Raw genomic sequence first — 27320 nt, 5'->3', positions numbered from 1 at the left:
TCCCCGGCTGTCTGAAAGAGGCAGCTGTGAGACCACTTCTGAAAAAACCTTCCTTGGACCCAGAAGATTTCAGCAGCTACAGACCAGTAGCGAACGTTCCATTCCTGGGCAAGATCTTGGAACGAGTGGTTGCCGACCAGCTCCAGACGCTTTTGGATGAAACCGATTATCTAGATCCATTTCAATCGGGCTTCAGGCCTGTTTTTGGCACTGAGACAGCCTTGGTCGCCCTGTTTGATGACCTATGTCGGGAGAGAGACAGAGGGAGCGTAACTCTGTTGATTCTCCTTGATCTCTCAGCGGCTTTTGATACCATCGACCATGGTATCCTTCTGGAGAGGCTTGCAGAGTTGGGAGTTGGAGGAACTGCTTTGCAGTGGTTCCGCTCCTACTTGGCGGGCCGTCTCCAGAAGATAGTGCTTGGGGAACATTGCTCGACACCGTGGGTTCTCCAATGTGGGGTCCCGCAGGGTTCGGTTTTGTCTCCCATGCTCTTTAACATCTATATGAAGCCGTTGGGTGCGGTCATCAGGAGTTTTGGAGTGCGTTGTCATCAGTACGCTGATGACACGCAGCTCTACTTCTCCTTTTCATCTTCTTCAGGTGAGGCGATCGATGTGCTGAACCGTTGCCTGGCCGCGACAATGGACTGGATGAGAACTAACAAGCTGAGACTCAATCCTGATAAGACTGAGATGCTGTTGGTGGATGGTTTCTCCGATCAGATGGTGGATATATACCCTGTCCTGGACGGGGTTACACTCCCCCTAAAGGAACAGGTTCATAGTCTGGGAGTCGTTTTAGACTCTTCCATCTCACTTGAGGCTCATATAGCCTCGGTGGCACGGAATGCGTTCTACCAACTTCGGTTGGTAGCCCAGCTACGTCCCTACCTGAGTAAGGAGGACCTTACATCAGTAGTACATGCTCTGGTAACCTTGCGTTTGGATTACTGCAATGCGCTTTATGTAGGGCTACCTTTGAAGACGGTTCGGAAGCTACAGCTAGTGCAAAATGCGACGGCCAGACTGCTAACAAGAACTAAGCGGTCTGAGCATATAACACCTGTGCTGGCTCGCCTGCACTGGCTTCCAGTACGCTTCCGAGCCAGATTCAAAGTGTTGGTGTTAACCTATAAAGCCTTATACGGCGCGGGACCACGATATCTGTCGGAACGCCTCTCCCGATATGAACCAGCTCGTACACTATGGTCTACTACGAAGGCCCTCCTCCGGGTCCCGATGCATAGGGAGGCCCAGAGGTTGGTGATGAGATCTAGGGCCTTCACAGTGGCGGCCCCTGAATTGTGGAACAGTCTCCCCGAGGAGGTACGCTTGGCGCCGACACTATCATCTTTTCGGCGCCAAGTTAAAACCTTTCTCTTCTCTGAGGCATTTTAATCTTAGTTAAATGTTTGCAACTTGGTTTTAGATTGTGTAGTTTTTATATGCTTGTTGTATCAGATTCTGTAATTTTATTGTATTTTATGTTAACCGCCCAGAGAGCTATTGCTAGTCGGGCGGTATATTAGTTTAAGAAATAAATAAATAAATAAATAAATTGAGCAGTGGTTCCTAAACTTTTTTCCCACAGACCACTTGAAAATTGCTGACGCTCTTGGTGGACCGCTTAATGATTTTTCTGCATGTTGTTGCAGTTGTAATGGGCTGTGCTAAATGCTGTATGACTTAATTGTATTTTTATTGATTATTTTATTTCTTATATTGGAATATGAATTCCATAGAATTCCACAGAATTCTTCACAGAGACGCCGCAGACCACCTGAATGAAGCTTGTGGACCAGTGGTGGTATGCAGACCACTGATGATCCACATACCACAGTTTGGGAACCCCTGGGGAAGAACTCACTTTCTCAGGTGTATATACTGTGTATGCCTATTTTCCTGCACTGAGAATACCTGCACATGTAGCTGAGTGTGTTCTTAACAGTACATTTTAGTTCAATTCCAACGGGTTCCGGAGATCAGAAAGGAAGCAAGGGACAGGAAATTGGATAACATCATAGTTATGTTGCCATTTCCCATACTTAGCATGAATTCCTGAAACAAGAGCACAAGAACCACAAACCTTTGGTCCCTTAGTTACAGGATGCACCACTTTTAAAATGGAATATCCTTGCAGGGAGCCTCTTAGGAATTGTATAATTAGTTCAAGAAACCTAGAACCAATTCTGGCCCTTTTCAGCTATCAATATTTCTATACCAGCCAGGCCAGCACCAGGAGTTGTCATTGTTGGGCACCTATTGATGCCCACACCACAGCAGGGGGCCCACTGCTGATTCCCCACCCCCATCTCTGCTCCTCTTGCTGTTGCTGCCAATTCACCTGTCCTCTCCAACTATGCAGCCACTGGCAACCGCAAGAACCAACAGTTCTGGGCAATGGTATTGATTGGCCTGGGGAGGGAAAGCAAGTGAATGGAGACTGACAGCCGTCACAAAGAAGCAAGCCCATTCAGGATAGGGGAATCACTGACAGCATCTTTTCTAATGGCCCCTTAAAATCGGGACACTGATAACCATTGGGGAGGGAGTTGCATGCAGGAGACAGGAGATAAACTGATGTCATCCCTTCTGAGCTTTCTGCTAGGAAATCACTGTATGAGTGGAACATTAATAATAGGACATGGCACGGTCCATTAACATTCCAGGCAGAATGTTTAAAGTGCTGTGGACCATGTTATGCAGGACTTGCAGGTTGTGATGCTTTTACATGGAGATGATGACCATCTCTTTAAAAGTTATGAAGTACTGAAAAAGTGGGCACCCTCTATGCAGTACTTCATTGGTCCATTTGTCCACCCACCCCTCTTGCTTTCTTCTTTTTTTTTTGCTTTTGTTCTGCCACAGTACAAGTGAAAGGAAGAAGGGATGGACTATAGTTGTAGAGGAGCTGCAACAACTGCACTGTTGGGGTAGAACATTTCAGAAACAAAGGACAACCTTTGGGTGAAGATGAGGCAGTGCTTTTGGAAGCTGACTGTTCACTCTTCCAGCTGAACCTGTTTATTGAACACTCATCCTGACTTGTTTGCCCAAAGCTTATGTGGAGGTTAGACTATGTCAGGTCTTTACTGAGCATTTGTTCTGATTTATTTGTGGAGAGATTATACAACAATGAGCATTCATCCAGAATTCATTCTGACTTCTTGTGTGATGTTTATATGTCTTCCTTTTCATCATTCATCCACCCCACACTTTCCAGTGCATTTCCCTGTAACTTTCCCAACCATTTTTTTTTAAAAAAGGAGATTTGTTGTTCCAGGGCAACAGAACACTTTAATACACTTTATTTACATAAACCTAAATTTCTGGTATGTGCTTGAATTCCTCCTGCAAAATACTGACAATCTGGAAGTGTCCTTTGCCCATAACAAGCCAGGTGGAATACAGAACGAGATTATCTCATGGAGTGAAGTCATCAAGAGATTTAGAATAGTCTTTTGATGAGATGGAATTCTACTTCTCGTTTCTATCTCATTCAAGTGAAGCTTTAGAACTGCAAAACTGATGTCTGGGATCAGTGATGGACTGAATGAGGGCCAAGAAACTGAATCTCAATCCAGGCATGATGGAGCTGCTGTTGGTAGGTGGTTTTTCTGGCCTGGGTTCAGCCTATTCTGGATGGAGTTATACCTTTTAAAGGATCAGGTTTGGTGGGTGCTGATTGACTCAGCTTTGTCACTGGAGGCCTAAGTAGCACAAAGCACTTTCCATCAGCTAATGCTGGTATACCAACTGTGGTTACTTCCAAACAGGTAACTCACCATCATCCATGCCTTGGTAATAGCCAGATTAGATTATTGCAATTTGTTGTATCTGGGGCTGTCTTTGAAAACTTCCTGGAAATTTCTGAATACTGATGCTAGACTACTAACCGAGATCAGCCCTACTTCTGTACAATACAGATATACATATGTACCTTAATCAAGGGGTTAAAGACCAACTAAATAATAGATTCCCCAGCAGTCACACCCAGGACCAACTTTTCTGCTCCACACTTGCTTTCTTCTTCAACCAGGGTTTTTCGGCTATGAAACCCCACCCACCAGACTGAACCAACTAAAACAAGATTGTGGGGGTTACACCAACTCTTATGTCTTTTCAGCAGTAGACAAAGATCTTTTTTTTATTTTCCCCAGACCTTCTTAAATATTAGACAAAATTACATTCTACTTCTAAGGCCCCTCTCTGGGATAAACATAACAGCAACACAATTTACAAAGCTGTGGCATATAACAATAATGTGGACAACAGAGCCATATTCTCAGAGTAATAGAAGGCAACTCAGTTCCATACAAAATTTGGTGCCATAAGCCCATCTTAATGGGCTTAAATCCACCTGTTTAATGGACTCATTTGTAGGTGTGCAGAAAAACCAAATGAGAAGGCACCAATCGCAGAAGTAAAAAAGGGAAGGAGACCTCCAGGTGCACATGAAAAGGTAGATAAGGTCCAATGTGTCCTTCAATCAATCCTTCAGGGGCACTCTTGAATAACCATTCTCAACAAGTTACAAGATGTTCCATGTGTGCACAATTATTCTTATAAGTACAATCTTAAGTTGTTTACTTCAAAGAAAGTGTTGAATGCGATTTGCTCCTCTCCTAAGTGTGTTTAGGACTGGGGATTTCCCAACAACACTGAAAACAATGGCTGGGATCCAAAGAGCTACTTGAGGTTCATACAGCAGTTCATGTGTAGTCAATTGATTTTTTTTAATTTGTTTTGAACAGTTGACTCTCTCCTCATTGTTGCATCACAGACTATTTTTGAAACTCCTCTTAGTTTCAAAAACAGTATATTATGAAACATAATGGGAGGGGTGACAGCTGTTTCAGAAAGCCAAATATAAAGCACCTTTGGGCTTAGGAAACTAATTCCATAGATCTTTATATCGTAGTCAGTGTTAAACTGTAGGTCACAGTTAGAGATGAGCGAAAAATTCAGTTTGTTGGAGAAAAGTCTGGTTCAGGCTTCTATGAGCTCTCCAAAGTGACTAGGCCTCAGTACTATTATTGGAACTACTGAAACTGCAATTACAAGGCTGTGAAAAGAGTGGAACCCAAACCACAATGCTTGCCAAGGGAGGAATTAAGGAAATGGGGAGGGGGGATGAAATAGTTATTTCATGGGAAAGGAAGAAACAAGTTATCCTGACATGCATATTTTAGGAGATATAGATGTGTTGATGCCAAATGAGTATATTGATGCCAAGTTATTGTACTGCTTAATGTATAATCATGTGATAATGTTGTAATCTGTTTGTCTTTGAAAAGGGTATATAAACTCACTGTGTGGGACATTTCGGGGGGGGGCTTACATTGAGACTCTATCTCTGTGTGACCTCCCAAGCAATTGCTTGTATTACAATAAAGACTTCTAATCAAAGTATCAATTCTTTGTCTTGAGAGATTCGTTAGGGCCTCCCGGCATTGAATCCTAGCAGGTGTTCACCCTCTTGGGCCCCTGCAACAAATTCAATTTGCATTTCAAGGCGAACTTACCTCTTCTGCACTTGCCAAAACAAAACAGCCATCCTTTGAAATTAGCACTTCTCTGAATTTTGAGTGCAGTTCTCCAGTTAAGAAATGTGTACAAAAATGCATATAATAGGATAAAGTGTGCATAAAATGCATATATTTGTATAAATAACATACAAAAATGCATTATGTTAGGGGAAACAGCTTTGGAAAAAAGTATATAACTGGCAATATTGCATGTGAAATATACATGTGTATATTAAGAGAAATTTGCACTAACATGCTGATTAATTTTCATGAGGCCTTTTTTAAAACAAACAAACCGCTAACTGATGTACAAATAGGGAGAACAGAATTTGAGACTAGAAAAATGAGAAACTGAAATTGCCAGATTTGCCCATCCCTAATCACAGGGAACATAATCTTCATTAGTTGTCTCAAGGAGTGTTCCTTAAAATCACCTCAAAGATGTCTATTGAGTTCAACAGGTGTTACTCTAATGCTAAATGCAATCAAATGCCTTCTACTCAAGTAAAGTGAGGATTATATTAAAGGCATAATTTAGTCAATTGCATTTGTACTTGCTTCTGATTCTAGCTTTTAGTGTACTTCAGATGTGTAATAGTATGCCATTACTTTCTCTTCTCAGTATGTATTAGCTTTCCTGATTCACAGTTTGTCAATAGGATCAAAAAAGGACAGGGAACTTGTTCAGCACCAGTAAATATCATGTACATTTCCCCATCATTTATTCAAATCAGGGACTGTGTCCAGTGCTGCTATTCTGCTCATGCGACTGACATCTACTTACACCCTCAAAATCTGCTCCAGAGGTTTGGGGGATCCTTTGGAGCAAATTTAGGGGATATGTGGGAAAAGGAGGAAGGGAAAAACCTGTTTTGTGAGTAGAATGCCACTTGCACTGCATTAGATACAATCCTATCTCTGTAACCAAAAGGGCAGCAACTGTTGTTCAAAAAGGTTTTCAGGGGAAAAAAAGTTTTCAGAATCCTGGTAACAATTGAAAAAAATCCTAAAATAGTGGAGATGAAATGGATCAGATCTCTGGGCTTCATAGATGAGTCTTGGCAATGGCACGTTTATTATCCCTCGGTAAAGTAAGATTATTCTATATCTCTGCCATCTCATGATGGTTCAGGGTAGCTTACAGTATTTTTACATTCTGCCCTGTCATATCTTTCTTCTTCTTATCTGATCTATAATCTTTTATCTTATTGTGGGGTGGTCTAAGCAATTATTTGGATATAGGCATGCATGGAATGGTCGTAGTTTTATGCAAGCCTAATGAATTGTCTATGATTGGTGTTTACAGTGCAATAGGTCAGAACAGCTTGAGCTGGCAGGAAAAAATATGGGAAGGTAGGGTTAGGAAAAACTGCTGAATGTCACATAACCTGCATTGCTATGCCTATGACATCATAAAGCATATAAAGTGATGATAACGCAGTTTGCAAAAATGCAATTACTTTAAGTATTTCTTGGGCAGGAAAGAAGCAAGCTAATGTTATTAGTAGCCACTTAACAACCAATGTATTAATCAAAGCCATTATAACTTAATGTCTGCTGTTTACTGTCAGTTTATTTTTGCCTTTTTATTGGTGACATTTTTCTTCAAAGTGTCAAATGCACATTCAAATATTTATGCAACAGTATCCAAAGTAATATCACTGAAGACTGAAAATAATTCAGACAATGTGTGTATACACGTACACGCACATACAAACAAACACGCATCCCTTTACTGAAAGGAAAATGACTGATATTCAGAAACGGAAGTGTGGCACAATTCCAGAGACAGCTGTTGTGCTAACAATGTGCATATAATAACTGTACAATAGACAAATAGTGAATGGGGAATGCATATGTCAATCCATTTCACAAAGCATATGGAATGGTAGATTGCCATCTGCCCTGTGTGGCACAGGCATCTGATCTGTGCAGATTCTTTTATTTGACCTTTCCTTGAGTGGCTACTGTGCAGCTGATCACATGAGTTTTTTGCCATGGAACCGGCATCTCATGGAATAGTAGCTCCCACACTAGAGAGGCACATAGTTGCCTGTATGTCTGAACATGCTAAGCTGTCCTCTTGCTTTTATTATTACTTGACACACTCCAGATGAGAGCTCCGGAAGTTGCACTGTTTTTAGGCTAACCCTGATTCCCATTAATCACCAGCTAAAGGCTTTCCAATATTTATCCAAGACATTTCAATTCACATAGCCACATGTTTTTCTGGGGACAATTACAAATGGCTGAGGAGTGAAGGCATTTAAAAAGTTGTAATGAGCAGCTAGGGAGTCTTCAGGTGGCATACTCCTTATTAGGGCAACACTGATAAACCTAGACTACCTATTTTAAGGCTGATTTCCCTTTGTGGAACTTGTATCACACCTTCATTCAAGGTGTTCAGAGCAAAAGACAAGGGCCTATCCCAATCAGTTTCAGAACTTAGCTATGAGGACTATTAGGCTGTATTTGCCAAAGGCCGCCCAATAAGCTTTGACTTGAATCCAGGAGCAGTTCCAGACTGGCACTGGGCTCATCCATACTGTGCTATAATGTGAACAGTAAGCTTGCTGTACACCCATTAATTCTCCATTGTCCTTATGATGTTCACTAATCATTGCCTTCCCATACTTTCCCCTCCATTAATACAGATTTTCTCATACCAAGGATACTCAGAAAAGGGGAGAGGGAGAGAGAGAGATTACAAGCTATTGCTAAGGACGGGTGCATGGTTGCTTTGCCCTGCCCTTTCCTAGGTGGATGTTATAACTCCATCTTCTTCCACACCTCCCGCTTCTGTTGGGTTCCCATATTCTTGCCTTGCCCCCACCCCTTCTCCCTCTCATCTGAGCCAGCACAATGCTCAGCTGAGCAGCTCAGAGAACAGATGCTGAAAAATAATAAAAAGATAGGGGGGAACATCAGAAGAGGCATGTTCTCAGTGAATGAAGTCAACCAAATTGAGCGTAAAACTTTCCAGAAGCTTTAAATGTATGCTGTGGATCTGCCATTGTGCTTTGAGCCTCCAGCCTGAATACCTGTAATATTTCCAGGAGCCCTCACAGGCAGCCAATGGGGAGGGGAATGGAACTCCTTTTCTCCTGCCCTATTGCATTTCTCCATATCTCCCCCTCCCCACTTTGGCCAACGTGTGATAGTGGTCAGTACTGTGCTGGGAGGGGAGGAAGGAGGGAGGGGGAGTCTGTAAACAAATGGACTTGCCAGGTAAGGGAAACGCGGCCCAGGCAGTTAATGGCTGTGTCTTGTTCCGGTCCTCCCCACACCTGCAGGTTTGTTGGTTGCCCTATCAGCCAGTTCTCAGACCTCTGGATGCTGCTCCTAAACGCCAGATCGGTGCATAATAAGATCTCCCTCATTCACAATTTAATTGTGGATGAGGCAGCCAATCTGGCATGTATAACCAAGACCTGGGTGGGTGAGCAGGGAAGAGTCAGTCTCTCCCAGTTATGTCTACCAGGGTACCTGGTCCAGCATCAGGGTAGACCTGAGGGCTGGGGAAGGGGGGTTGCTGTGGTGTATAGGAGCTCCATCTCCCTCTGCAAGCACCCTGTCCATGTGACTACTGGTCTGGAGTGTTTGCACCTTACGTTGGGTCAGTGGGACAGACTGAGGATTCTGTTGGTGTACCGCCCACCCCGCTGCCCAACAGACTCCCTAGCTGAGCTGACAGAGGTGGTCTTGGGTGTACTGTTGAGATCCCCCAGACTGTTGGTTCTGGGGGATGTCAACATCCATGCTGAGGCAACCTTATCCGGGTGGCTCAGGATTTCATGGTGTCCATGACAACCATGGGACTGTCCCAATATGCCATTGGCCCAACACATGTAGCATGGCATACTGTAGGTTTGGTTTTTGCAACTGGGCATGGAGTTGGTGATCTGAATGTGGGGGGCCTTACATCAGTCCCTGTGTCATAGACAGATCACTGCTTGCTGAAATTTAGACTTACAGTGGCTTTTCCCTTCTGCAAGGGTGGGGGACCTATTAAGTTGGTCCGCCCCCAGAGAAGAATGGATATGGATGGTTTCCAAAGGGTTCTGGGGAGTTTTCCGGCTGATAGGGCTGGCGCTCCTGTTGAAACCCTGGTTGAACTGTAGAATACAGAAATGACCCGGGTGGTTGACATGATTGCTCCTGAGCGCCCTCTCCTGTGTAGAGCTACGTCCCTATTGGGACAGGGATAACCTGGCTTCAGTTGTCCATGCTCTGGTAACCTCCAAATTAGATTACTGCAATGCACTCTACGTGGGACTGCCTTTGAAGACGGTTTGGAAACTGCAGCTTGTGCAAAATGCACCGGCCAGATTGGTAACAGGGACCAGACGGGTACAGGATGGGAAATACCCAGCTTAGCAGTAGTGCGTGTGAGAAGGACCTTGGAATTGTAGTGGATCAGAAGTTGAACATGACCCAGCAGTGTGATGCTGCGGCAAAAAAGGCAAACGCGGTTTTGGGCTGCATAAACAGAGCTATAGTTTCCAGGTCGAGGGAAGTAATAGTCCCACTATATTCTGCATTAGTCAGGCCTCATCTGGAATACTGCGTTCAGTTCTGGGCGCCTCATTTTAAGAAAGATATAGACAGGTTGGAGCGGCTTCAGAAGAGGGCGACGAGGATGATAGCCGGTATGGAGAACAAGTCTTATGAGGAAAGGTTGAAGGAACTTGGCATGTTCAGTCTGGTGAAGAGAAGGCTGAGGGGTGACATGATTGCACTCTTTAAGTACCTAAAGGGCTGTCACATAGAGGAGGGTACAGATTTGTTCTCTGCTGCCCCAGAGGGTAGGATTAGGTCTAATGGTTTTAAGTTGCAGGAGCGTAGATTCAGATTGGACATTAGAAGGAACTTCTTGACAGTAAGGGCAGTTCGGCAATGGAACCAACTGCCTAGGGAGGTGGTGGGATCCCCTTCGCTGGATGTCTTCAAGCAGAGGCTGGACAGCTATCTGCGGGAGATGCTCTAGCTGTGGGTTTCCTGCTGTGAGCAGGGGGTTGGACTCGATGGCCTACAAGGTCCCTTCCAACTCTATGATTCTATGAACATATAAAACCGATTCTGGCCCGCTTGCATTGACTGCCTGTATGTTTCTGAGCTCGATTCAAGGCGCTGGTTTTAACCTATAAAGCCTTACACGGCTTGGGACCACATTACCTGATGGAACGCCTCTCCCGATACGAATCCACCCGTATACTACGTTCAAGATCAAAGGCCCTCCTCCGGGTGCCTACTCCAAGGGAAGGTCGGAGTCTGGCAAAAAGGGAGAGGGCCTTCTCAGTGGTGGCCCCCAAATTATGGAATGATCTCCTTGACGAGGTGCGCCTGGCACCAACACTTATCTTTTCAGCTCCAGGTCAAGACTTTCCTCTTCTCCCAGGCATTTTAGCATGTGTTTTAAAATTGTTTTAAATTTTTAAATCGTGTTTAAATTGTTTTTAAAAGATGTGTTTTTAAATGTGTATATTTGTTTTAATGTTTTTAGTTACTGTAAACCGCCCAGAGAGCTTCAGCTATGGGATGGTATACAAATACAATAAATAGATAAATAAATAAATAAATAATGTGCATACTCACTTGATCACAGAAGGAAGGGTAGTGGGTGTAGAGGCAAGCTAAAGGCAGGCAAACAGCAAAAGAGCAAGGTGAGCAAAAAAAAGGGCACATCTACAAGTATGGATGGAGAAATAGTTTAATCCAAGTATGAAGAAAGTGCAAAGGAATCAGGTTTGGACTACCAGGGGCAATTTGAGTAAGGAAAATGTGGATTTTTAACAATTTTATGCAACTGTGAAGATGACCCTACTGTTTTCAAATGGGATTGAATCACATACCAGCAAATTTAGGTTGTACAATTAAAGTTGATTTGGAGCTCTTGCACAGCAAACCTGCTCCCCCCCCCCAAATTTGACTTTTAGATGCCCTGGGCTCATACTGGGAGGAAGGGCAGGATATAAATCTAATAAATAAGTAAAAAAGAAAGTTATGAGAAAACGCACTAGGAAGTGTGGAATAACATTTGTTTGAAGCAACACTATTTATCCTCCCTCCAAACAAATCAGAATGAATGCTCAATAAATAGAGGATGACGTCTAACCTCCCGGCAAACAAGTCAGAATGAATGCTCAAACAGGTTGTACAGAAGTGACCTTAGGGGAAGGGCTGTAGTTCAATGCAGAGCATCTGTGTTGCATGCAGAAGTTCTCAAGTTCAATTCCTGGCAACTCCAGGTAGTGGGGAGAAAGTCCTGCCTGAAAACCTGGAGAGTTGCTGCCAGTCAGTGTAGACAATACTAAGCTTTATGGACCAATGGTCTGAATCAAGTATAAGGCATCTTCTTGTGTTCCTATGTTCCTATCATTATATCACCCTGACTCACTCTAGGTGTGATCTGCGACTTTTGAATGTGTTTTTGATCTAGTCACTTGCTTCCAAAGATGGAACAGATTGATAGATAAATATATGTTTACAAATTCTTAATAAAGATCTTGAAGGAAGCTGAGCATGCTTTAACAAATCAAATCACAAAACAAGTTTTGCAAAAGAAAACAAAGCTCTTTGCAGGATTTCAGCTCCTTTGCATGCTCATCAAAAGCTTTGGAAAATGCTAGGTGTTATTGCTTCTACAAGCAAAAAAGAAAGCAAAATGAGACTTAGGACTACTGTCCACCATGGCAGTGTGACACATCTCAATGTTTTCAGTTTAGAAAAATTATCCATGACATGCTAGGTTGACATATGATGATTGCAAAGTCACTACATGATGGAAAGGTCTGAATCCAGCCTAAGATACTGCTGTTTCAGCCAAAACCCTCTCATAGGCTAAGCTGTACTGGTTCGTTTGAGAGAAGTAAATTGTAGCAGTGTAGGACAGAGTATCTTGTGATCTATGAAATATGACAACCAGCCCAGTAGGCAAGAGGACTAATTGTTATTGGTGTTAATCCTGCAGGGGTGTTGCACATATGTTTCCCATCCACATTTGAGTCAAATTGGGTACTTGCGTTTCCTTCATTTGACTACTATGGCCACAGAAAATGAGTTTGGCTGCTGTAGATACTCTGTTGATTCCACTACTTGAAGTGAAATGAGCATGTCCCACTATGTAACTGCAGGGTACACTTAGCCTCATCCATCTCCAGATTGTCCCTAGTATAAACACACCTACAGCATGGAGGTAAAGAGGAAGGATATGGTGGCAAAGACTGACAAATGCAGATGGGCAGAACAGATGAACTGGGTCCAGAGCCATCCCCCACTCCTTAAAAATCTGTTGTATGGTGTTAGAAAGATCAAATCAGAATGAGAAGTAATTCAATGTGTATGTATTCATACAATATTATTCAGATATGGACACTTTAATAATTTAATACAATTATCATCAGTTACACCTGAGTGAATATACAGAAGAAATGAATGAGTGTATGTTTATACACACATGCCTTAAAGTTATTAGGATTGCTTTATATTTCAGCTGATATTACCGTTAGGCTAAGTGACTTTTCAAAGCCATCTTTACAAACATACTAGGGTACAGCACAAAGCAACCAAATTGTAGTACATAGCTTAAATATGGAATTAACTAGTGCAAGATGAGGTGATAGTTACTAACTGAGATGGCTTCAAACGGGGAGGATAAGGCTATCAGTGGCCACTAGTCAAGATGGCTATATACTACCTCCAAGATCAGTGGCAGCATGACTCTGAATATTAGTTTCTTGGAAACATCAGTAATGAATTTACAAATCAATAGCATGTGGGTATAATCAGGCTTGGAGGCCACTGATGATGGCACTTCAGTGTTAGCCATCTCTATGCTAACCCCTGTGGGTTTCCGCACTCACACTGATGCCTACCTAGAACAGTTGATTTAATGGGATAGGTGAATGGAAACCTAGGGTGACACCAAAGAACGGAGCTAAAAGTGCAACAACCTAGACTTTTGTATTTGCCAGTTCAACAGGAGGCCTGCACAGCCTCAACACTATGTTAGGCCTTCCCTTTTCCCCCCTCAGGGCTTTCCCCACAAAGTCACTTTGTCTAGCAGCACTCCCAGGTCTGCCTTTCTTTCCAAACAGCTAGCATGGCTCTTCTTCTCCATCTCTGAGTCCCCATAATATCCATTTGATGATTGAAAGACCGTTTACTATGTATTGATCTAGGTAATTAGGTCAGAGATACAGTTCATAGCAGGGACTGTTCGTAAATGTAGTCCCAAGACTCCACAGTCGCATTACACAACACTGGGAGAGGACTATTGTTCCCAAGTCCTGCTTGTGAACTCCCCATAGACACCTGGTTGGCCAATGTGTGAAACAGCATGATGGACTAGATGAGGTCTGATCCAGAAAGGTCTCAATCCATATGGATGTAGAATTCTGCAAACAAAGAAACAAACCCCACCAAAAGGTTAGTTGCTCTCTCACAAAATCCTTTGCTAGCTCATCCTCCCCCTTGTGTGGTAAAATACAGCTTATCTTATTTTTCAAAAATGGTTTATTACATTTATTGTTTGCCATGTATATATCCCAAGCTTCTTCCAGTGAGCTCAGGTTAGCAATCAGTGGGCTATCTATTTTCTCTTCACAACAATCCTGTGAAGTAGTTTAAGCTAAGATATTTGCTCAAGGTGATCCTATGAGCTTCATGGCTGAGGTAAGACTTTCCTGGTCCATGTGAAACAACACTATTGCACCACTTCTGCAGGCATTCATCCTGACACTCTGTTTTGTGGAACAAGGGCACAACTAGGGTGTCTGTGTTAAGTAGAAATTCCCAAGGCTAAAAATGGCTTGTGGTGTCAGTTTTGCCTGGATCAACAGAGGCCTGTATGGGAGAGAAAATGATCGTGGGAAGGCCATTGGTTCACCTTTAATTCCAGGCTTAGGGAGAGTTCAGTCCACCCCATGTTGCCTCCAGGTCTTTGTGGAATCACAGATATCACCAGTTTGAGACACAGAGACTCTTGGAGCATCCTCAAGAGACTTCTCCTTAGACAGAGCTCTGGCTGTCTGCCAATACTGATCCCATAATTTACAGTTGCAAGGTCCATGTGATCAAAGAAGGAGAGGGAGGCATCTATTACAGAAACAACTAAATGGGTCTCAGCCTTACATTTTATAGCATCTTAAATATATGGAGTAGAACGAATGCCAAAAAATAGACATTTTCTATTTAGATGGAAAAGTAAAGCTGTCAGAATTTTAATAGTATGGCACACAATTGCCATCAGGAAATGCTGCAATTTGTAGGATTCCCCCCCCCTTTATAAAGGCATACCACTTAAACCAAGATAAAATAGTGTTTCCTTTGCTTCTTCAGCATAATATCCATTTGCTGGTTGAAAAAGTTTACCGTGTATTGATCCAGATAATTAGACTTGTGCATTTCTTCTGGAAATCTGTGAATGCTAAAATGCTGATGAGCCTGTTTTTAGTCAGATCTGCAAATGAACTCTGATTCTAATGTGTGCTTAGGTCAGAAGACCTCCTTTCTGTATGGATTCTTTCAGAGCTGACTTATTTTTATGATTCTATTGTGACTCTTTAGATTATAGGTGGTGGATGCACAATGCCCAGGGTTGGTTTACACATGCATGTGCATCATTTGATTGTTATCTGATTGTAAGTTACTTAATGTATTATTCAGAGAGAGAGAGAGAAAGGTGTTTGTGGGACTTTCTGCCTCAGGTGCTTGTCATGATAGAGCTTGACTGTTATTGTTGTTGTTCATTTTGTTTTGTATCAGACAGCCAAATGCCTTGGGTTGGCTGTGTTAATGCTCCTCAATATAAGAACTGCTTGTGCATCAATGCGACTTTTGCTAAGGCAAGGGAACAGGGCCGGCCCCAGCCATGCTGGGGCCCTTGGGCATCAACTTCCCCTGGGCCCTGGTGTGCATGCGCATGCGTGTGCATACATGCGCAGCCCCCCACAGTCCCCCATCTACCTGTCGCCTGTCTTTTACCGTACCATTAACCAAGATGGCAGCCACGGTTTCCCTAAGGGGATGAAGTCTCCACCGCCATCTTGGTTGGTAAGGGAATGGTGGGCAGGCGGAAGATCCTGCCCTGTGATCTGCGGCTACTGCTGTGGAATGCAGAAGGTGAGCGGAGAGCCCCTCAGGGGCCCCTGTACCTCCAGGGGTCCTTGGGCCAGTGCCCCACCTGGCTGCCCTTTAGAACTGGCCCTGCAAGAGAACTGCATTTATGAGACCTTGGGGCCTGGGCTGATAACAAGGAAAGGAAAGGGCTTGCTATTTGATATGAGGCTGAGAAGATCATCATCAGGTGAAGCCATAAGAAATTTGGTGGAGATAACATTTATTTTGAGAATATGTATTTACAAAACAATTGACAGGGACCCTGCTTAAATTTTCTCCTGATTTTTTTTTTTTTTTTTGCAAACCAGGAGAGTGGAATAGTACCCACCCACCCAAATTTATACCTAAGCAACATAGAAAGGCCTAGTCCCATTTCTGATCAATATTATTAATTAATTAATTAATTTACTGGTTAATGTCAAGGATCTAAGCAGTTTACAAAAAGCAGTTATACAAGCATTAAAATATAAACATCCATAATTAAAATGTGCAATAAAACAAGCCGATTAACACAAGACAGTAACTAAAATGGGAGGCTCGGGTTGAGAGATCAGGAGAACGTCCTCCCTCTCTTCTTGGGGAAGTAGTCAATAAAAAGGAGCTACCATACCCATTAGACTAGTTGCTATGAAGTGCTTTGAAACTCTGGGTTATACTTATTTAACCTTTAAGAAGATGGGCTTGAGGGAGTTTTGGATAATGTGCAGGAGGACCCATTGACTTCATTTGCTTGATATCTTTAATTCTACATGGCTATATTTTTTATTTCTATCCAATGCTTTATTATTTTTATTGCTTTACCATTTATTAATCTGTGTTCTTTGCATTTACAGTATTTCTCTTTATTTTCTTAAGTAGTTTCATAATTATTTCTCTACTGCCCCTAAGCATCATGTTTTAAGCATCATGTTTCATTTCAGTTACAATTTTGAGTTTATGGTCTTTTATTACTAGCTCACCTTTATCCCCTGGGGCATAATTATGAACCCAGATTTACTTAGTATGTTGGCTGGAAAAGCAGCCAGTGGCAGAACTCCAGCTATAAGATTGTGCTTAAATGAAACTTAAATTCTGAATGTTTGGGAAGGACATTCATGTTCTTAAATTCTGAATTCTCTGAATATATGAGCAGAACATTTGTGTGGTTAGAAAAAATATATTGGCAAGATCCCCAGAAGATTTTAAACTGGTTTAAATAGTCTTTCCTGACTCACCAAGCCAAAAGCAGATTGCCAGCCAGATAGCCCACTGAATGTCCTGGTTTTGCTGCCTATCTGAGACCACAAAAATTGAGTGCTGTCCAGGACCAGGTAAGGCACTATACCTGGTTAGTCTTCTGAGTTCATCTTTATGGGTGATGTGTTGTGGAGGCCTGGCAAATGGAAATGGACTGCCTTCAAGTCGATCCCGACTTATGGCTACCCTATGAATAGGGATTTCATGGTAAGCGGTATTCAGAGGGGGTTTACCATTGCCTCCCTTTGAGGCTAGTCCTCCCCAGCTGGCTAGGGCCTGCTCAGCTTGCCACAGCTGCACAAGCCAGCCCCTTCCTTGTCTGCAATTGACAGCTGGGGGGCATCTGGGCTCCTTGGGACTATGCAGCTTGCCCACGGCTGCACAAGTGGCAGGGCGCGTAACCCCTGAGCCACTCACTGTGGGGGTGATCTTTAGCTGGCCAGGAGACACGAGTGGGGATTTGCACTCACAGACTCTGGACTCCCAGCCAGGTTCTCCTCCCCACTGTGCTATACCAGCTGTAAAAGATAAGCAAAAAAAGGGGATGAAAGACGAGTCTAAATGTCCAAGGAGGAAGAAGTGCTTTGGCAGAGCGGAAGCTATTAGTTTCTATTTGCAGCCGAGGGTTGAAATAAACACACAGACACAAAGGCTGGGTTGAACTAACGGCCACTTTATGAAACTTTAAACTAAACCCTTAGAGTAACCTGCAGAGGTAAAACATAGGTGCGGGAGCTAGGTTATAACTGAATTGCCTAATTACAGCTAGCTACAATTAATGGGGCGAACACCCTTGCCAGGACAAGGGCAAGCCATTCTGCTTACCCCCTACCCCTGCCCCACCAAGAGGGTGAGTAGGGGGGCCTTCCCACATCACCACCCCTTGGGGCCCTACAACTTCGGGTGGATGAGGTAAGTTGCCCCCAAAGCAGCCCATATCCTGCCCCCAAGCCGTACAGCTCTGAACGGTAGGCCTCCAGATCCACCAATCACCCCCAAAGGTGCCTAAGGGTGCCACCTAGCTGTCCTTACCAGCTTACATTTCTGCACCTTCCTGCCAAAGTGACCAACTACAACCAGAATACAAACAATCCAATTAGACTTTAGGTACGCCAAATTAGCCAAAACAACCTATTAAACAAGGACACCCTCTAACTCCAAGTCAATCCCGCTACCACAGTGTGGAGTAGGCCAAAAACCTGCTTGCCAACATGGATGAGCAGGGCAAAAGTTCCTACTTGGCCCTGAAGCGACCAGCTGATCACACCATAGCAAGGGGAGGGGGGACTTGTGTCGCAAGCCAAAGATGGAGGATCATGGGCTGTGTGGGCTTAAATCAGCTCTGTTGCTCCACCTTCCCCATGACCATGCATGGCACATAAGTGCTGGCCATGGCCACATCAGCCACCCTCCTCAAATGGCGGCCAGGGTAGGACCCCATCCCAGTGCATCCTTTGGCGGCCAAGCCATTGCATTGTGGCCCACTGGCTGAGCCCAAGCTGTGAACCAACACTTGACTTTGCTGCCCTACGGCCAGCCCAGAAGATCATGCTATGGCCACAGAGTAGTATGTGCACTCGCTCTGATCCTGTCCAGCAACCTGCCAACATAAAAAGACAAATTACAACAATTCAAACGCCTGGATCCCGTGGCTTACCCCCATGGTCGAACATACAACTTGTAAGCCTTAGATCGCCATCTACTGTTAACTTGCAGCTGGTCCTGCGAGAGGCCAAGGCAAGATGCAATGGAATCTAGCGGTGTCCACCCCCAGGCCCTGAAGGGCAGACTTTCTTAGGACCCAAAATTGAAACTTTGTAAGAGGGGAACTCTCTTTGTGAATGAACAGATAACCCGGCCCCGATCCCCGAGCCAACACAAAATGCCTCAGTGCCCTAATTGGGCAAATGTCAAGTTGTGAGGAAGGTGACAAAACCACTGTCTGGTCTCTATGCCTCTGGTCGGTCTTTGACCACCGTAGCCTAATATTAGCCTGCCCTTCAACAAAATGAACATCTGAAATTAGCAAGGCATGAAAGGAGCCATCCGTCTTAGATCTGGCAACCACCTCTCCCACCCGGAATGCCCCCCAAAACAATGTAAGGGCAGCAGCATGAAACGAACATGCCTCAAAGAGGGAAGAACATAAGGTCTTCCATTGACCTAACAACCCCAAGAGCAGTTGCGGTGAAAAAGGCAGTCTAGTATAAGGGGATGAGGGGTGCTCCCTGGCCCAGCCATCCAGCATACGCTGCATTCAGAAATCTTCCGAGGAATCTATGGCACCCCAAGCTTTGCTGAGAAAGGAAAGACCAGCCAACTTACCCCTTAGGGTTCTGACTGAAAGATCCCATTGCCTGTCTTCCATGAAGAATTCCAGTAAATGATCAACTGGAATGGGCCATGACTGCGAATAGCCCCTGATGGTTCTAAAGTCATGAAGTTCCCTACCTGCTCTGTTATAACTGGCAAGCGTGCTGGAAGCAAGTGATAGACCTATTGCCCTCTCTGACTCCACTCTCCAATCTCCCAAATTGAGGGCGGGATGACATCTGGCTAAGCCCTGGCAAATGGTGCCAGTTGGCAAATTCTCTCCATCTGGTGCCACAACAGAGCATCAGCAGTACTATTATCAATGCCAGGGACATGCCGTGCCTGGAAGAGAATATTGAAACAGAGACATTGAAGGATGAACACCCTCACCAAGCACATGACGTTGGAGTTCTTGGATGTAAGGGAGTTGATACCTTGAACAGTGGCCATATTATCACACCAGAAATGGACAGTGGAACTCTGTAGCCTAACGGCCCACAAGTGCACCATCACCACAATAGGAAAAAATTCAAGGAAGGTTAAGTCCCTGGTTAACCCCCCCCGAACGCATGCCTCTGGCAAGCTACCCTTACACCAAGAATCACCAAAAATCACCCCAAAGCCAAAAGACCCAGATGCGTCCGAATGGAGCTGCAGCTCAGCTTCCAGGAGGTGATCTTCCTGCCAAATACACACTCCATTTAATCCCTGAAGGAAGCATGTCCAAACTGCCAGATTGGTGCTCAAGGCCACCATAACTTGAATTCTATGGTAAGGCTGTGAAAGCCCTGCTATGGCCTCATACACAAGCCACAAGAATGCCCTCCCAGGTGCAATGACCCTGCATGCAAAATTTAAATACCTGGCCAGCTCCTGGAGGGTGGCAAGGGAAACTTTCCTGGCCTGAGTCACAGCCCCAATCGTCTCTTGAGCGCATCGAGCTTGGCCCCAGGGAGCCGCCAACACTGAGCCCCCAAGTCAATCTCAATGCTCAGAAAGGTAAGTATGGGTGAGGGCCTCTTGGTTTTCTCGGTTGCCGATGGGACACCCAGCTCCTCAGAAAGCTTGTAAAATTGGGACATCAAATAACGGTGCTCACCTGAATCCCCACAGCCCTCAAATAAAAAATCTTCCAAATAATGCACTACAGAATCCAGCCAGGTTCACCTCCTGATGGCCCATTCAAAAAAGGAACTGAAACGCTCAAACACTGAGCAAGAAATTGATCAGCCCATTGGCAGTGCATGGTCAACATAAAATTGACCCATGAAGGCAAAGCCTAGCAACTCAAAATCCTCTGGATGGACCAGCAGGAGATGAAAGGTCGACTTAATGTTGCATTTCCCCATAAGAGCCCCTATATCGCAAGAGAGCACCATGTGTACTGCAGAATCAAAGAAGGTGTAGCGAACCGTGCATAAATCCCCTGGAATGAAATCATTAATCAACCTACCCCAGGGATAAGAAAGGTAATCAATAAGGAAAAATTCACAGGCTGCCTTCTTAGGAACTATACCCAGAGGTGAGACCCACAGAGATGAGGTGAGGGGGAAGGGACCAAGAACCTGACCAGCTTGAACCTCCTTACTAATCTTTTCCTTAACCATGCCTTCAAGCCCCACAACTAACTTGAGATTGTGGGACATGAAGGCTATCCACGGGCTTAAGTATGGGATCCAGAAACCAAAGGAAAAACCTTGTAACAGAAACTGAGCATCCTGACTGGACGGATACCCCGCCAGCAGCACTTTGAGAGCATGCAGTTTAATTGGGGAGGGCCCCTTTTCCTGAAGCTGCTGCTGTAGGAGACTGTAGTTCCCTAAAACCACTCTTAAAGGGCCACCCACGAGGGCAGCTGGTGCAAGAGTGAGATCCGCTGCAGATGGAATGCTCATGCTTAAAATGGCATGGATTCCATGCACAGAAACCCCTGGAGCTGAACTCCCAGCACAGCAGGCAATGTTGAACCTCATGCCCCACAACAGAGCGGGGCAGATGTACTACTGGTTGTCACAGCAAAAGGTGTCCACTGTTGCTGACTTGTCCCCTGTCAGTGGCCGAGCAGATGCTATAAACTAGAGCCACAAGTCCGCCTTCTTTTCATCCCAGGGTAATGCCGTATCAAAGGCTGCCCTCATATGAAAGTCCTCATCATATGACAGCCACACGGATCCTGTAAACTCAGTGTAATCCCTATATATGATGTCTAGGTATTTCAGCAGCAATGGCCCCCTCCGGGGCTGCTTCTGCAAAATAACTCACACATATGTCAGGCAGGCAGGCAACCAATTGGCCCAAGTCCTGTCCACCTTTTTACATTTGGGCCAATTGTACTCCCTATCCTCTCCCTTTTCCTTTTCCTTTTCGGGAGGCTTCTGATAGAGAAGGGAAAACAAACCAACATATTCGCCCCGCCAAATTTTTTCCTTTGTTGTAGGGAGAAGATGAAAACCCAGAGGCGCTGAAGTCTCCCCAAAGGGAATGGTGCTCTCAGCAACTGCTCCCAATGGGTCCTCCAGAGCCATAGAACTGGCTGAAGCAGGGGGCTGGTCAAGAACAGTGGAAGGAGCTTCACTCACAGGAGTGGACTGACCCACTGCTTATGGCTGCCACACTTGCTTGCAAGCAGCCATAAGTGGCTGTTGGGAGTGTGCCACACCCTCAGCTCCCTGCATGACCCCCTCTGAGGACACCCCACCTCACTTGCTACCAGGAGTAAAAAAGGCCAAGCATGGCTCGTGGCCCAGCACAGAAGCCCCCAAGGAGAAAGCCCCCACCCAAGCCAGCTCCACTGTTGAACTGAATGGCACCAAAAGCCAAACAAAATGATGCCTGAAACTCAAAATGGCTGCTACGCCAAAAAGGCCTACTACCTAAGGCCTGCTGGTGACATGCGTGAGCCACAACCGTGTGGCAGGCATAGCTCTCAAATGGCAAATCATGCCACCAACAGCCATGGCAACCACAGAACTGGCCGCCAAACAGCCACTCAGCTTCACCCATGGGGGGGTGGACCACCGCCTAACTGATCAAAGCGGGGGCAGGACACCTCTGTGCCACTCAGCCCCCTTCCCAGTAACTGCTGAAAAAATAGCTGATTGACGGGCCGCCGAACAGCTGATTGACGGGGGGGGGACCTGCCCCCCAGCTGATCAAGGCGGGGGAGGGATATTGTTCCACTTCTCAGCCCCCTTCCCAGCAAATCAGGCCAAAATACAGCTGATCAGTGGTCTGCTGAACAGCTGATCGTCTGAGGGGGGAGGAAGCGGTGAGCTAACGATGGAGGCCTGTAGCAGCTAAGTGGGCTGACGATCCTCCCTCTCAGCTGTCGCAAGCCAAAGAGGGGGGATTGCGGCCAGTGCGGGCTTAAATCAGTTCCATCGCCCCACCTCCCCTGCGACCACGCATGGAACATAAATGCCGGCCATGGCCGCATCAGCTGCCCTCCTCAAATGGTGGCCGGGACTTCAATTCCGGGCCGCAAACACACCCCACTGTTCCAGGCCTTGCCGGGAGTGCGGAGAAGAAATTCTGTTACTAATAAGTATGAGTACAATTATGAAATTATGCTGTGGCAGTAGTTTTTGAAGAGATATAATGTAATGTGATTTATTCTAAAATGCAGATTAGGTCCAATGACTGAACAAAAAAGGGTACGTTGCAGAGAAACATTAATATTACTTAACGCAATTCATCACCAGACCAGTTTCTGAATTGGATCAAAGTTCTGACAACATAATAGGATGATTGTTAATCATGTGATACATCATGGATGGGTCAAAGTGTGACTGTAGAAATCTGTTCTTTCTATTTATCAGCTCACTGTTCCATTTTCTGTTGCACATTAGCTCTGAAGCTGAAATTGTATATGACATTTAGTCAGGATCCCTTCTGGGATAAAAAAAGTCTTGATTTGATACATATCAAAGATATCAATCAAGTTGTTATTATTTTCAGCAGCTGAGATCACCAAGCACCTATTATTTAGCATTTTGAGTACATCTGTGAATTTTAAAAATGAAGTCCCTCTTAAGTCCTATCCTTACGTTCTTACACTCTTATATTCTTATCCTTCTCTTCTTATTTTTCCTTTTGCTCTCTTGATTTCCTGATCCCCCAGGGGATTCCCATGACAACCCATTCATCCAAACTCATGGACATTTGTCAATATCACCCTTTACCTCTCCAGCAAAATTGGTTTCTTATCCTCTATGATTTGTCCATTTTTTTTAAAGCTGTCCAAGTTGATGGCAGTCACATCTTGCGATAGTTTAACTATGTGCTGGGTGAAGAAGTACCTCCTTGTATCTGTGCTGAATCTTCCAGTGAAGATGAATGGGTTCTAGTATTTTGAGAGAGTAATCTCTCTATACACTTCTCCACACCCTGCATAATTTTATATACTTCTATCATGTACCACCCCTTTGCTTCCTTTTTTTGTAAAAAAAGTAAAAAAAGTCTCAAACAGTGTAGCCTTTCCTCATAGGGAAATTGTTCCAGCCCCTTGTATATTTTAATTGCACTTTCCAGCTCTACAACATCCTTTTTGAGTTGCGATGTCCAGAACTATAGACAATATTCCAAATGTGGCCACATCATAGATTTGTATAAAGGCATTATGATAATGGCAGTTTTATTTTCAGTTTCTATTCTAATGTTCCAACATGGTATTTGCCTTTTTCACAACAGCTACACAATGATCTGATACTGTCATCAAACTATCTGCCATAACCTCAAGATCCCTTTCCTGGTTATTTGCTACCATCTCAGATCCCATCAGCATCTATGTGAAGTCAGGATTTTTGTGTGTGTGTCCCAACATGAATCACTTTATACTTTATGCCCATTCATGCAGAGATCCTTTTGTAGCTCCTCGCAATCCCTTTTTTGTTTTGACCACCCTGAACAATATGATGTAATGAACAAACTTGGCCACCTTTCTGCTCCCCCATAACTACAGATAATTTATGAACAAGTTGAAAAGCAGTGGTCCCAATACAGATCCTTGGGGGAGCCTACTATTTATATATCTCCTTGACAACATCTGTGTATTTATTCTTACTCTATTCCTGTTCTTTAGCCAGTTACTGATCCATAAGAGGACCTCTTCTCTTATCCTATGACTTTTAAGTTGGTCTTGTATGGTACCAGATATGCATTCTGTTTGCAGAGTGAAAGTATTTTTATCCAGTTCATTCATGAAAACTAGCAAGGAATAAATGTGTGCCTACCTTCATTCAATATTTCATGCTTCTGGTATGGTACTTGTTGACATTTCATAGATGATGTGGTAGGTATTAAACGTCCTGGTCTAAATTATGTTTTCATGGGAAAACAGAAAATATATTAAACTAGAGGATTATGATGAGGATTACTGCAATAGACTAAGTTTACATCTGAGTTTGCCATTCATTTCTTGTTTTTCATAAAGTAACCTGTTTGGATCACCTTGTTTCTATGCCCTTAACTCTATATTCGGAAGATCCTCTGTGGCGCAGAGTGGTAAGCGGCGGTAACGCAGCCAAAGCTCTGCTCACGGCCGGAGTTCGATTCCAACGAAAGGAGGAAGTCGAATCTCTGGTAAAAGGGGTCGAGGTCCACTCAGCCTTCCATCCATCCGTAGTCGGTAAAATGAGCTGGGGGGTAAAGAAAGGGCGGGGACGGAACTGGCAATCCCACCCCATATATATGGTCTGCCTAGTAAATGTCGCAAGACGTCACCCTAAGAGTCGGAAACGACTCGCACTACAAGTGCGGGGACATCTTTACCTTTTTAACTCTATCTTCTGTTATGTATAACATTAAACCTAGCATTTATATGTTATACTCTTTATGTATGTTAGATAAATATCAGCTACTAATAAATGCTTCTAAACAACAAGAGACTACCCTACATACTATTCGATTCTAAGATATATGGCTATGGGGTTAAAACTATACATCTGCTAACTTCCTGCCTGGTTTTCAATTCTGGTAGCATTTCTCAAATGTACTTTTAAAATATTCATTTATATATGTAAATACAATGGTAGAGTAATACTTGTGGTAAATGCATAGCAGTGTAAAAGTATTTAATAGTAATATCAGTAATAATGGTGTGGCTACATGGGTGCATTGAATTACTTAAGTGTTGATACACATAGGAATAGGAAAATATACAGCAAATATACTTTAGTTCATGTCATGAGGGCACAAGGGAGGACAGGAAGACAACATCTGTCTCATGCAATGTTTTATTTGGATTCAACTCCCATCAACCCCAGCCAGCTTGGACTATGGTCAGGGATGATGGGAGTTGCAGTCCAACCACATCTGGGGGGCATCACTACCCCTTCTGTACTGCCTGCAAAAAAAAAAATCACATGTTTATAGACATGACCCATCGCTTTCCCTGCTAATAAAATGGGTGTCCTACACACAGAGTCAGACTGGGCACCACAACAGGATCCAAGAGAAGACTGAAGATTATTCCAGCATAAAAGGGACATGCAGGAAAAACTTGGTTTCCCCCCTCAAAAGGACCTCAACTCCCCCATCACTTGGCCCGAAAGTTGCCCATGCATGTTGATCTCCTTTTACTTCTGAATGTTAGTAGGGAGTTCCAGTGTGCAGGTGCCACCAGTCCTCAGTTGGAATGGACTGAAAGTTAGGGTGAAAGGAAGCCAGCAGCTTGCTGGTTGCTTCCCTTTTAATTGTGGCCTAAAGAAGAGAAGCCTTAGACTTGGATAATACATCAGCACATGCCTTTCCAGCCCACCTTGTTTCCATATGTATGACTTGCAATATTTAAAAAGATGGTTCTCAGGAGTCCTTAATTTTCTTTGCCCACCCATAGGAGACCCTACATAGACCTCTGTTTCAGTACCACTTGCTAGACCAGAGACCAGGAGGAGGGAGGGGTAACTCAGATGAGCAAGTATGCATAAGAGTGCATGCGAAATCTATCTTTCTGCAGTGCATGCATTCAGATGAACATTGAGATGTATGTCCCATTGGAGAGACAGATAGTGACCCTTTTCAGAGTTCTTGGGAAATCATGGCTTCCCACAATGTGAGTGAACCTGTGTAAGCCTTGGGCTCATGCCCTTTGCTCTCCTTCTCTTTCACAGCTCTCAGGAGAAGACTGGAAACCTCAATTTCTGTTTCTGATTACAGGTGCGGTTTTAGCCTTTAAAGCTCTGAACAGTTTGGGCCAAAAATACCTGAAGGACCACCTGCATCCATATGAGCCTTCCTGAGTGCCCAGTTCAGCATCTGACCAACTCTGTTCTTTGGCCAACCAATAAGAGTTGTTAGATATTTATATTTTTATGTTGTTACATTTATGGCCTACCTGCCTTCCATCATGGAACTCAAGGCATCTAGCTCCCAGGCAGTTTCCCATCCATGCACTGACCAGACCCATATCTGCTTAGCAAGGTAGTGGCCTCATGTATCTTCAGACCATGCCCCGGATGAGTAGCAGGATGGGCATTCCAAGTGGTGGCTCCATACCACTGAACTCTCTCCTTAGGGAAATATGTGTGGCCACTGCACTGCTGGTTTTTAATAGAACTATCTATGAAGATGTTTTTATTCCAGTCTAAGTTATTGATGTTAATGTTGGTTAGCTGCTGCTAGTTTTTAAGTTAATGTTTTTTGAAATTGTAATTTGTTGTATTTTTGATGTTGTTATGCTTTTATGGTTACAAAAAATCTGTAAATCACCTTGTGAGGGCACTGAAACCTGAAAGGTAGGTTAGAAATATATTTAATAAGTAAATACTTGGGCAACTATTATTTGTGGCTCTGGTTCTATTGTGTGATATTTGCTAAGTAGACTGTTTCTTCTCATCAATCTTCTTAGTTGGATGGGAGAGAGAAGCTGGAGTGTGGAGGATCAATGGAGGAAAGATGTTCTTCATTTCACCCCATCCCTCTTCTTTCTTTCTCACAAAATTGTTTAATGGGTCTCACTAAAATATAAACTGTAATGAAAATGTAGGGCTGCTATACATGATACATTGATTTCTTTGAATCTACTATTATAGACTTCACTGATACGATATCCAATGCTCCACAACAACTATTCTAGGGCAGATGTTAAAATTCTTTATTTTAAAGGCAGATCAAACAGCCCCAC

At 44.0% G+C, this 27320-nt stretch overlaps 1 protein-coding gene across 4 annotated transcripts in view; it reads left to right on the top strand.

Annotated features, from left to right (window-relative positions):
• CHODL (chondrolectin) overlaps positions 1-27320 on the top strand; it is a 44195-nt gene that overhangs the window by 3474 nt on the left and 13401 nt on the right. The gene's annotated exons all lie outside the window — the stretch shown is intronic.

The sequence above is a fragment of the Rhineura floridana genome, chromosome 5 (assembly GCF_030035675.1).
Source record: "Rhineura floridana isolate rRhiFlo1 chromosome 5, rRhiFlo1.hap2, whole genome shotgun sequence".
Classification (NCBI taxonomy): Eukaryota; Metazoa; Chordata; class Lepidosauria; order Squamata; family Rhineuridae; genus Rhineura; species Rhineura floridana.
Note: the sequence above shows the minus strand (reverse complement) of the source record. Positions and strands in the feature narration are given on the sequence as shown.